The sequence below is a fragment of the Carcharodon carcharias genome, chromosome 1 (genome assembly GCF_017639515.1).
Source record: "Carcharodon carcharias isolate sCarCar2 chromosome 1, sCarCar2.pri, whole genome shotgun sequence".
Classification (NCBI taxonomy): domain Eukaryota; kingdom Metazoa; phylum Chordata; class Chondrichthyes; order Lamniformes; family Lamnidae; genus Carcharodon; species Carcharodon carcharias.
In genome coordinates this window covers 74402915-74412364 of record NC_054467.1, presented here as the reverse complement: position 1 = coordinate 74412364, position 9450 = coordinate 74402915, and positions in this window count along the sequence as shown.

Genomic DNA, 9450 nt, shown 5'->3' with positions numbered 1-9450 from the left:
CCCAGACCCAGAGCAAATACACACTCTCAGAGTGGCATAATGCACAGGGCAGCATAGCGCGATGTCAGACAGACTGGTGCCACTCAAACTCAGTCAGTGTGGGCACGTGAAGACTTGTCTTTCATTGTCTCCAATTGCTCACCCACACCCATCCAACCCCAGGTGGCACCAGAAGCATTGACAAGTCAGGAAAACAGTGACCCACACCACCTTCTCCTCCTCCCCACTCAGTGTCCTGAGCAGGGCTGCCTTTGGCTGGTGCAGGAATCTCCATCTCAGCCTGTCATCTACAGTGCTTCAGCTCCACGAGCTTTCCAAAGCTGTGCATTCCACTAATCCTGATTCTTTCCCATCTCTCTGCTGTACATGCCCTAGGAATGTTTAAAGGCAGTGCAGGGAGAACTTTATCTTATATCTAGCAACTGCTGCACCTGCACTGGGAATGTCTGAAGGAGGCTTATGCTGTATCTTAACCGTGCTGTATCACCTGGGAGCATTTAATGAGATAGTTTACAAGGAGCATAACAAAAACAGAATAAAACTCATCATACACTGTCCCATCAAACCCTCCCAGTGCAGGTACAACACAGATTAGATACAGTGTAAATCTCCATCTGCACTCTTGCATAAAGTCTCCTGGACTAGGTGTCGGACTGGAACAGTTTGGCTAGGGGGTGTTTTTTTTTGTTCTTTCACGGGATGCGGGCTTCACTGGCAGGGCCAGGATTAATTGTCCATCCCAAATTGCCCTTGAGAAGGTGGTGGTGAGCTGTCTTCTTGAACCGCTGCTGTCCATGTGATGTAGGTACACCCACAGTGCTGTTAGGAAAGGAGTTCCAGGATTTTGACCCAGTGACAGTGAAGGAACAGCGATATATTTTCAAGTCAGGATGGTGAGTGACTTGGTGGGGAACTTCCAGGTGGTGGTGTTCCCATGTATCAGCTGCCCTTTTCATTCTAGATAGTAGTGGTTGTGGTTTTGGAAGTGCAGCTTGTAGATGGTACATGCTGCTGCTACTGTGCATTGGTGGGGGAGGAAGTGAATATTTATGGATGTGGTTCCAGTCAAGTGGGCTGCTTTGTCCTGGATAGTGTCAAGCTTCTTGAGTGTTGTGGGAGCTGCACTCAGCCAGGCAAGTGGGGAGTATTCCATCACACACCTGACCTCTGTGGTAGACAGGCTTTGGGGAGTCAGGAGGTGAGTTACTCGTTGCACAATTCCTAGCCTCTGATAAAAACAAAAAACTGCAGATGCTGGAAATCCAAAACAAAAACAGAATTACCTGGAAAAACTCAGCAGGTCTGGCAGCTTCGGCGGAGAAGAAAAGAGTTGACGTTTCGAATCCTCATGACCCTTCAACAGAACTGATTTTTCTTTACAAGGAGAGGGGTGTCATGAGGACTTGAAACGTCAACTCTTTTCTTCTCCCGCCGATGCTGCCAGACCTGCTGACTTTTTCCTAGCCTCTGACCTGCTCTTGTAGCCACAGCATTTATAGTCCAGTTCAATTTCTGGTCAATGGCAACCCCCAGGATGTTGATAGTGGGGGATTCAGTGATGGTAATGCCATTGAACATCAAGGGGCGATGCTTAGATTCTCTCTTGTTAGAGATGGTCATTGCCTGGCACTTGTGTGGCGTGAATGTTACTTGCCACTTGTCAGTCCAAGTCTGGGTATTGTCCAGGCCTTGCTGCATCTGGATATGGACTGCTTCAGCATCTAAGTTGTTGAACAGTGTGCAATCATCAGTGAATATCCCCCGTTCTGACCTAATGCTGGAAGGAAGATCATTGATGATGCAGCTGAAGATGGTTGGGCCCAGGACACTACCCTGAAGAATTTCTGCAGTGATGTCCTGGAACTGAGATGGCTAACCTCCAACAACCACAGCCATTTTCCTTTGTGTTAGGTATTACTCCAACCAGAGTTCAGAGTCTAGCTCCGGAGCACAAGTCTTGGGTACTACAGCACTATGTTCCACAACCATCAGCTGAAGTAATTAACCCCAAGGACCAGACACCTTTCCAATCCAAGGCAAACAGAACAGGAGAGACAGATGTTGTTCCCATTTCACTGCAGCTCAGTACCATTACATGTGAACATATGAATTAGGAACAGGAATAGGCCATTCGGCCCCTGGAGCCTGCTGCACCATTCAATATGATCATGGCTGATCTGATGGTGGCCTCTACTCCACATTCCCACCTATCCCCCTGATAAATTTGATAAATTTGATAAATCCCCCTTGTTAGTCAAGTATCTACCTACTCCTGCCTTAAAAATGCTCAATGGCCCTGCCTCTACTGCTCTCTGGGAAAGGGAATTCCAAAGACTCACGACCCTCTCATGGATAGATATATATGTCTTAGTCCAAAGTCACATCAATTTACAGATTAAATGGCACTGTGTCAATCACAGAAAGGTGCAGCATTTGCTACATATTCAATACAGGAATAGAGGTGACACTTGGCACCTGATTCAAAGTACAGAAACTTCTGTGAGCTGCACCTCTCTGCTGTTGCCCTTTCTCCAATGGAGTTATAGGCCTGCCTCCAGCAACGAGTTAATCATCAGTGAGCAACCGCTGATGACCTTATGCTGGAGTGAAAGCCATTGAGGAAGCCACTGAAGGTGGTTGGGCTTAGGACACTGGCCTGTGGAATGCCTGCAGCAATGTCCTGTGGCTTAGCTGATTACATCAAATAATCACAATCATTATACTTTGTGCCAATTGCTGGAGAGTGTCCTGTGATTACCATTGACTTTGGTATTATTAAGTTCCTTGGAGCTGTGCTGGTCAAATGTTTTCCTGATGTCAGGGGCAGACGCTGTCAGCTCAACTGTAGAATTTACCCCATGTCCATGACTAGGAAGAAACTATTGTTGGGTCTGGAGTTAAATGGTGCTGGAAGAAATCAAACAAAGAATCAGAGAGCTTTCTGTAGTGCATTCTAAATGGTTACACCAGCTGTATTTCCTCAGTTTTATCTCAGGATTCCGAGATGACCTAGAAAACTGAAGATACAGTGTCAAGCTGTGGGAAGTGCTGTACTATTGGTTAGGTTAGGAGGGATCTTCCAATGAAATGCCCCAAATAGTTAAGCAGAACCTTGTAGTAACACCATCCAGTGTTGAAGTGATATTTTCAATAGATGTACATCATTTTTTTCGATATTTCTTGGGATCCAGTAAAGAAGCCGCAACCTAACCAGTAATAGTGGTGATCTGCCTAAGGGCAGAATTTCTCCATGCCTCGCGGTCTTGTGTTTTTCTCTTCAGTTGCTGGTGGGAGTTCCTATTTTCAATTTCAAGCTGTCTAACATCATCATTCTCTTTCTCCCTCTTGGTCTACATCACTGTAATCTTCCTTTAATCACCTCCTTCAGCAAGTTCTCAGGCCTTCAAATCTGATTGAACGAACCTTGTTACCTTTTCTTGATGATATTCACTAATGATCTTTCCCCCTCCACCATCTTCATTTTTCTTCCTGTCTCTGCAGCTGACCTGCTCCATCCTTCTGCAGAACCATATTTCACAACATTCTACCCTTTGGGTGCCCACTTTTCTCAAGGTCCACATTTCAGCCCCATACAACGAGACACTCCAGATCACAGCCACAATAAATCTTTTATTAAGACCTCTACTCAATTTTATGCTGAGCAATTCTTTATGTTTGGAGAATGCAATCTCTGCCATTGCTATCCTAGCTCTGATTTCTTCATGATGGAAAGCATCCTCTGACAAGGTGATTTCCAGGTACTTCAATTGTAATACCTTTTTCAGCTGTTAACTATTCACCTTGACCTTTGCTTTTTCACCATTATTTCTTCCAATCTTCATAACTTTCATCCTTTTTTACATTAATGCTCAATCCATCAGCTTTTACCAACTCATTCATCCTACCCATTAGTACGTGTAGATCTTCTGCTTTGCTAGCTATCTGTAAGTCTCATTATCTTTACCAAATGCGCTCCTACTTTGACACCTTTCTGTACTTCACTTCGTGTTTTTTTTATATAATGGCTTTTACATAAATATTAGAGAGCAATGGCGATACTAGACAGCCTAGTCTCACTGAAGGCACTGGATATTGCAAAGGCTATAGGGCCTAACAGTATTCCAGAAATAGTACTGAGCTCCAGAACTTGCCACGCCCCTGGCCAAGCTGTTCCAGTATAGCTACAACACTGGCATCTACCCGATTATGTGGAAAATTGCCCAGGTATGTCCTGTACATAAAAAGCAGGACAAATCCTACCTGGCCAATTACTACCTCATCAGTCTACATCCATCATCAGTAAAGTAATGGAAGGGGTCATCAACAGTGCTATCAAGCAACACTTGCTTAGTGATAACCTGCTTACTGACGCCCAGTTTGGGTTCCACCAGGGCCACTCAGCTCCTGACCTCATTACATCCTTGGTTGAAACATGGACAAAAGAGCTGAGCTCCCGAGGTGAGGTGAGAGTGACTGCCCTTGACATCAAGGCAGCGTTTGACAGAGTGTGGCATTAAGGAGCCCTAGCAAAACTGGAGTCAATGGGAACCAGAGGGGGAAACTCTCCGCTAGTTGGAGTCATACCTAGCACAAAGGAAGATGGTTGTGGTTGTTGGAGGTCAGTCATCTCAGCTCCAGGACATCGCTGCAGGAGTTCCTCAGGATAGTGTCCTAGGCCTAACCATCTTCAGCTGCTTCATCAATGACCTTCTTTCCATCATAAGATCAGAAGTGGGTATGTTCGCTGATGATTGCACAATGTTCAGCATCATTTGCAACTTCACAGATACTGAAGCAGTTCATGTCTAAATGCAGCAAGACCTGGATACTGTCCAGACTTGGGCTGACAAATGGCAAGTAACATTCACGCCACACAAGTGTAAGGCAATGATCATCTCCAACAAGAGAGAATCCAACCATCACCCCTTGATGTTCAATGGCATTACCATCACTGAATTCCCCACTATCAACATCCTTGGGGTTACCATTGACCAGAAACTGAACTGGGCTAGCCATATAATATTGTGGCTACAAGAGCAGGTCAGAGGTTAGGAATTGTGGGATGAGTAACCCACCTCCTGACTCCTCAAAGCCTGTCCATCATCTACAAGGCACAAGTCAGGAGTGTGATGGAATACTGCCCTATTGCCTGGATGAGTTCAGCTCCCACAACACTCAAGAAGCTTGACACTTGTCCAGGGCAAAGGAGCCTGCTTGATCGGCACCACATCCACATTCACTCCCTCTATCACCGATGCACAGCGGCAGCAGCACGTACCATTGACGAGATGTACTGCAGGGATTCACCAAGGCTCCTGAGACAGCACATTCCAAACCCACGGCCACTACCATCCAGAAGGACAAAGGCGGCAGATAGATGGAAACACCACCACCTGGAAGTTCTGCTCCAAGTCACTCATCATCCTGACTTGGAAATATATCACCGTTCCTTCACTGTCACTGGGTCAAAATCCTGGAACTCCTTTCCTGACAGCACCATGGGTGAACCTACACCACATGGACTGCAGCGGTTTAAGAAGGCAGCTCACCACCACCTTCTCGAGGGCAACTAGGGATGGGCAATAAATGCTGGCCCAGCCAGCGAAGCCCACATCTTGTGGATAAATAAAACAAAAACCCTGTGTCCAAATACCCCAGGTATAGTTTCGCCAAATGCTTTCCTGGTGGTGACAGTCTGCTCCATGTATAGAGCTGCAATCATTCTTTGATTGCCTCCAGCATGTTCAAAGTTTTGACTGAGTCAACTGGCCACTGAACAAGATGAATGGGAAAAAGCTGCCAACCTGGTATTATGTCTATCTCCACAGATGTTGCCAGAACTTCTGAGTTTTTCCAGCATCATCTGTTTCTAGTTCAGATTTCCAGCATCTGCAATATTTTGCTTTCATAACAGGAAAATATTTATTCAAAGCAGTTCTGAAATTTGGCAGTCGTGAGAGCATAAGAGCAGGAGTAGATCTTTTGGTCCCTCAAACCTGCTCCTCCATTCAATAAGATCATGGCTGATCTAATTGTGGTCTAACCTTTACTTTTCTGCCTGTCCACCTGCCCCCCCCTCCACCCCCAACCCCCAATCTTTGATTCCCTTGCAGATCAAAAACCTGCCTAACTGGATAAAGCTAAATCTGAGCAGCATTTTCTGAAAACATAGCTTTGGTCTGCAAATTGTTGTTTCTGTTCATTGACAGGAATAACTTCAAAAATAAAATATTATGGCATTAGCATTCTTTGTTGAGCATGGATACCATTTTAAAGTATTCCAATATCTAATATTGCCAACTCAAGTATGATTTACTACAAAAATACTTTGCTGTCCAACATTCACTGCTAATGTGACATGATCAACTGACTTCCCAAGCACCAGATGCAAGAGTTTGCCAGGTAGAATCGCAGCATGTTGCACATGAATAGCAGGCCTTTCGTCCTTTCATTCTTTCAAGCAATGTCTTCCCATTTGTGTACATCACAACTAATTTCAATTTTGTTGAAGGGTTTGGTTCATAATCTTCTCCCCTCCAAAGATCTAGTACAATTTACTCAAGGGCTCTGTGAAACTATTGTAATTAGTTTGGCAAGACTAAATACTATAAATTTTCACTGAGTGCCATGATGTCAAACTCTGTGTTTATGGGGCCATGGGATGGAGTGGAATGGGAGGAGAGTTCAGACTAAATGTTCAGTGGTAGCGTAATATTTTAATTTATTTATTCTTAACAAACTAGCCCCATAGCCAAATAACCTCTCATAAATAGCATTAAAATGCTTGAATTGCTAAATAAGTACAGTTGAGTAGTAGGTAATTGTTCAAGTACTCGGGTTTAAAACAATTTACATCTACATTCCGAGGGTAAAGATTTTTTTTTCTCCTTCCACATGACAATGGGAGCTTCATATCCCCAATCCAAAACTGCACTATAGGGTGTTGCCGAGGCAATGAAAAATAGCAACAAGACAGAACTTTCAAGGCACTACAGCCTCTACAATGCAGTATTTGCTTCAGGGATACTGCTATGCTAGTTATACTGCTACTAACATAGTTTTGTATAGTTTTCTTTTAAAAAATACACTTCATTCACATTATTCATAAAAGTACATTTGAGATTACATAAAGAGCAATAAAGGTGAGTTTCTTTCAGTACAGTACATGAAGTGCTTCACTACAGTCATTACATGTTATTTTTACAATGTACATTTACATTTTGTGTCAAACATTCTCTGGTGCATAACAGCCCCAAGGGTTTTACATGGATTCTAATCCCTCGGTGTACTATGGCGGGAGGGCCTTAGACTTTCCTCATTGAGCCTTTGCAGCAGCTGCCCCAAGTTTTAGTACATGCATCAGCATGTAGGGCCTTGGAATGTGCCAGCCTGCAGCACTTGTTTGTGGATAACTCATTGGAGCTCGCACTGGAAGACCAACAATTTCCGGGCAGACCAAAGAGCATCTTCTACTGAGTTGAAGGTCCTCCAGCTGCATTTGATGTTTATCTCAGTGTGTGTCCCTGGGAACAGCCTGTAGAGCACTGAGTCCTGCGTTATAGAGCTGTTCAGGATGAACCTCAACAAAAACCACTGCATCACTTTCCAAACCTGCATTGCAAAGTGTTATGACCACATGAGGAGGGGTGCAATGACTCGCCTATTCTAGGCCTGACCATAACAGGGTTAATTTGTGAATTTAGAGAGGACGTGCTTTGCCAATGCTGCAGGGCTCCCACTATTTAAACTTCCAGATTTTAAATAATTAGACCGGCAGGTTTTCTTAGGTTAAACAAAAAACAAGATACGTTTATTGAAACTATTTCCTGAATTTAAAAAAAACTAGGTAAATTGAAACCACCATTCATAAATGGCTAGTTGTTCTTTGGCTGGTCTCGATGTGGTGATTCTATGTTGCAGCTGTTTTGCTCAGTTGTCCTCATGGGTAGAGTTGTAAGGAGCAGATTTCTACATTTTATTCCCCAAAGACCTCGGTTTGCAGTAGATTCCTCTTCTCTGGATGGTTACTTTGCAAATCCGGGCACAATATTTCTGAGAGGAGAGAGAGCACAAACAGCTTTTGCAGCCTAATTTAGTATAGCATTCTGCTCTTGAATCCCTCTCCTGCTTGGTAACAGTCCCTTAAAGTACCTGCTGGCTGTATATTACAGAGAAATTCTATTAGCCCATGTATGCTGTAGTGATTGTTTTAGAACAGATAATTGCATTTTGATGTCTCATCTCAGAAACATTTTCAAAGTTTTGCGATAGTGGAAAGCCAACAGGAGATGGGAGCTTTCATGCACCCCAGGGGGTTGAATATCTTTTTTTCTCCAACCCACTTGGTGGAATTCAAGTTATTTATTCTGGATTGTCTCCCATTGCCTTTTAAAGGGTTTCAGTGTTTTTAAAAAATCCAGCCAGAAAAGAAATATTAGAAATTGTATCTTTAAAAAAAACCCTCATAACAAAAGGCATATTTCAATATAAGGTATGGAATGGTGTCTACCCCACTGTAGTCACCTCAAGGGCAGCATATGGTGCTGAGACTCTGGGTGTCCATGGAGGATCTGACAGAGTGCTTCCCTCACCACCACCCAAAGTACATCTTGGTGCTGGTTTGAAAGTTCTGGTGATGAGGCTTTCTGCCAAATGACCTTGCAGCTTGCTCAGGGAACTATTCTCTGCTGTGCTACTTATATCACCACTTAGCTAGTGGTGGCTTTACTCTAGGTTAGCTTTGTGAAATAAATAAAGGGAAATTGAGTGAAACTATTGGCCATAGTCAGGCCCATCTAATATCGCTTAATTGCAGTGACAAGGATTCTAGGTGGAATGGCAGTTCTTTCGAAAGAATAATTCAGTTGGTTTTTTTTTAGTAATAGTTTTACTCAGTTTAACACTCTAACTAACCCCCAATTTGTCAATAAACGTTTAATCCATATCATCGGTTATTTCATCAGTTGCCAGCTTCTGATGGGAATGATGTCCAAGGTCTTTAAATATCAGTCAGTTTAGTTTTATGACACTGAAACCATTATCCTTTAGCCCATGAACAGGATAATCCTCAATTTGTGCCCTTTTGTTACACATCAGAAACAATCGGACGACTCTCTCAAAACAATTTCAGAATTCTGAAAATCCCTAGTTAGTTATTCCTTCACAAAACAAAAACAGAATTACCTGGAAAAACTCAGCAGGTCTGGCAGCATCGGCGGAGAAGAAAAGAGTTGACGTTTCGAGTCCTCATGACCCTGCAACAAACCTGAGTTTTTCCAGGTAATTCTATTTTTGTTTTGGATTTCCAGCATCCGCAGTTTTTTGTTTTTATCTAGTTATTCCTTCAACTCATCTGCATCGGGTTTTCTTTATAACTATAATCCTTGCTTTCTGCTATCATTTCAGTCAGTTCCTGCTGTACAGTTCCTGCTGTACCATGTCCATGTCTAT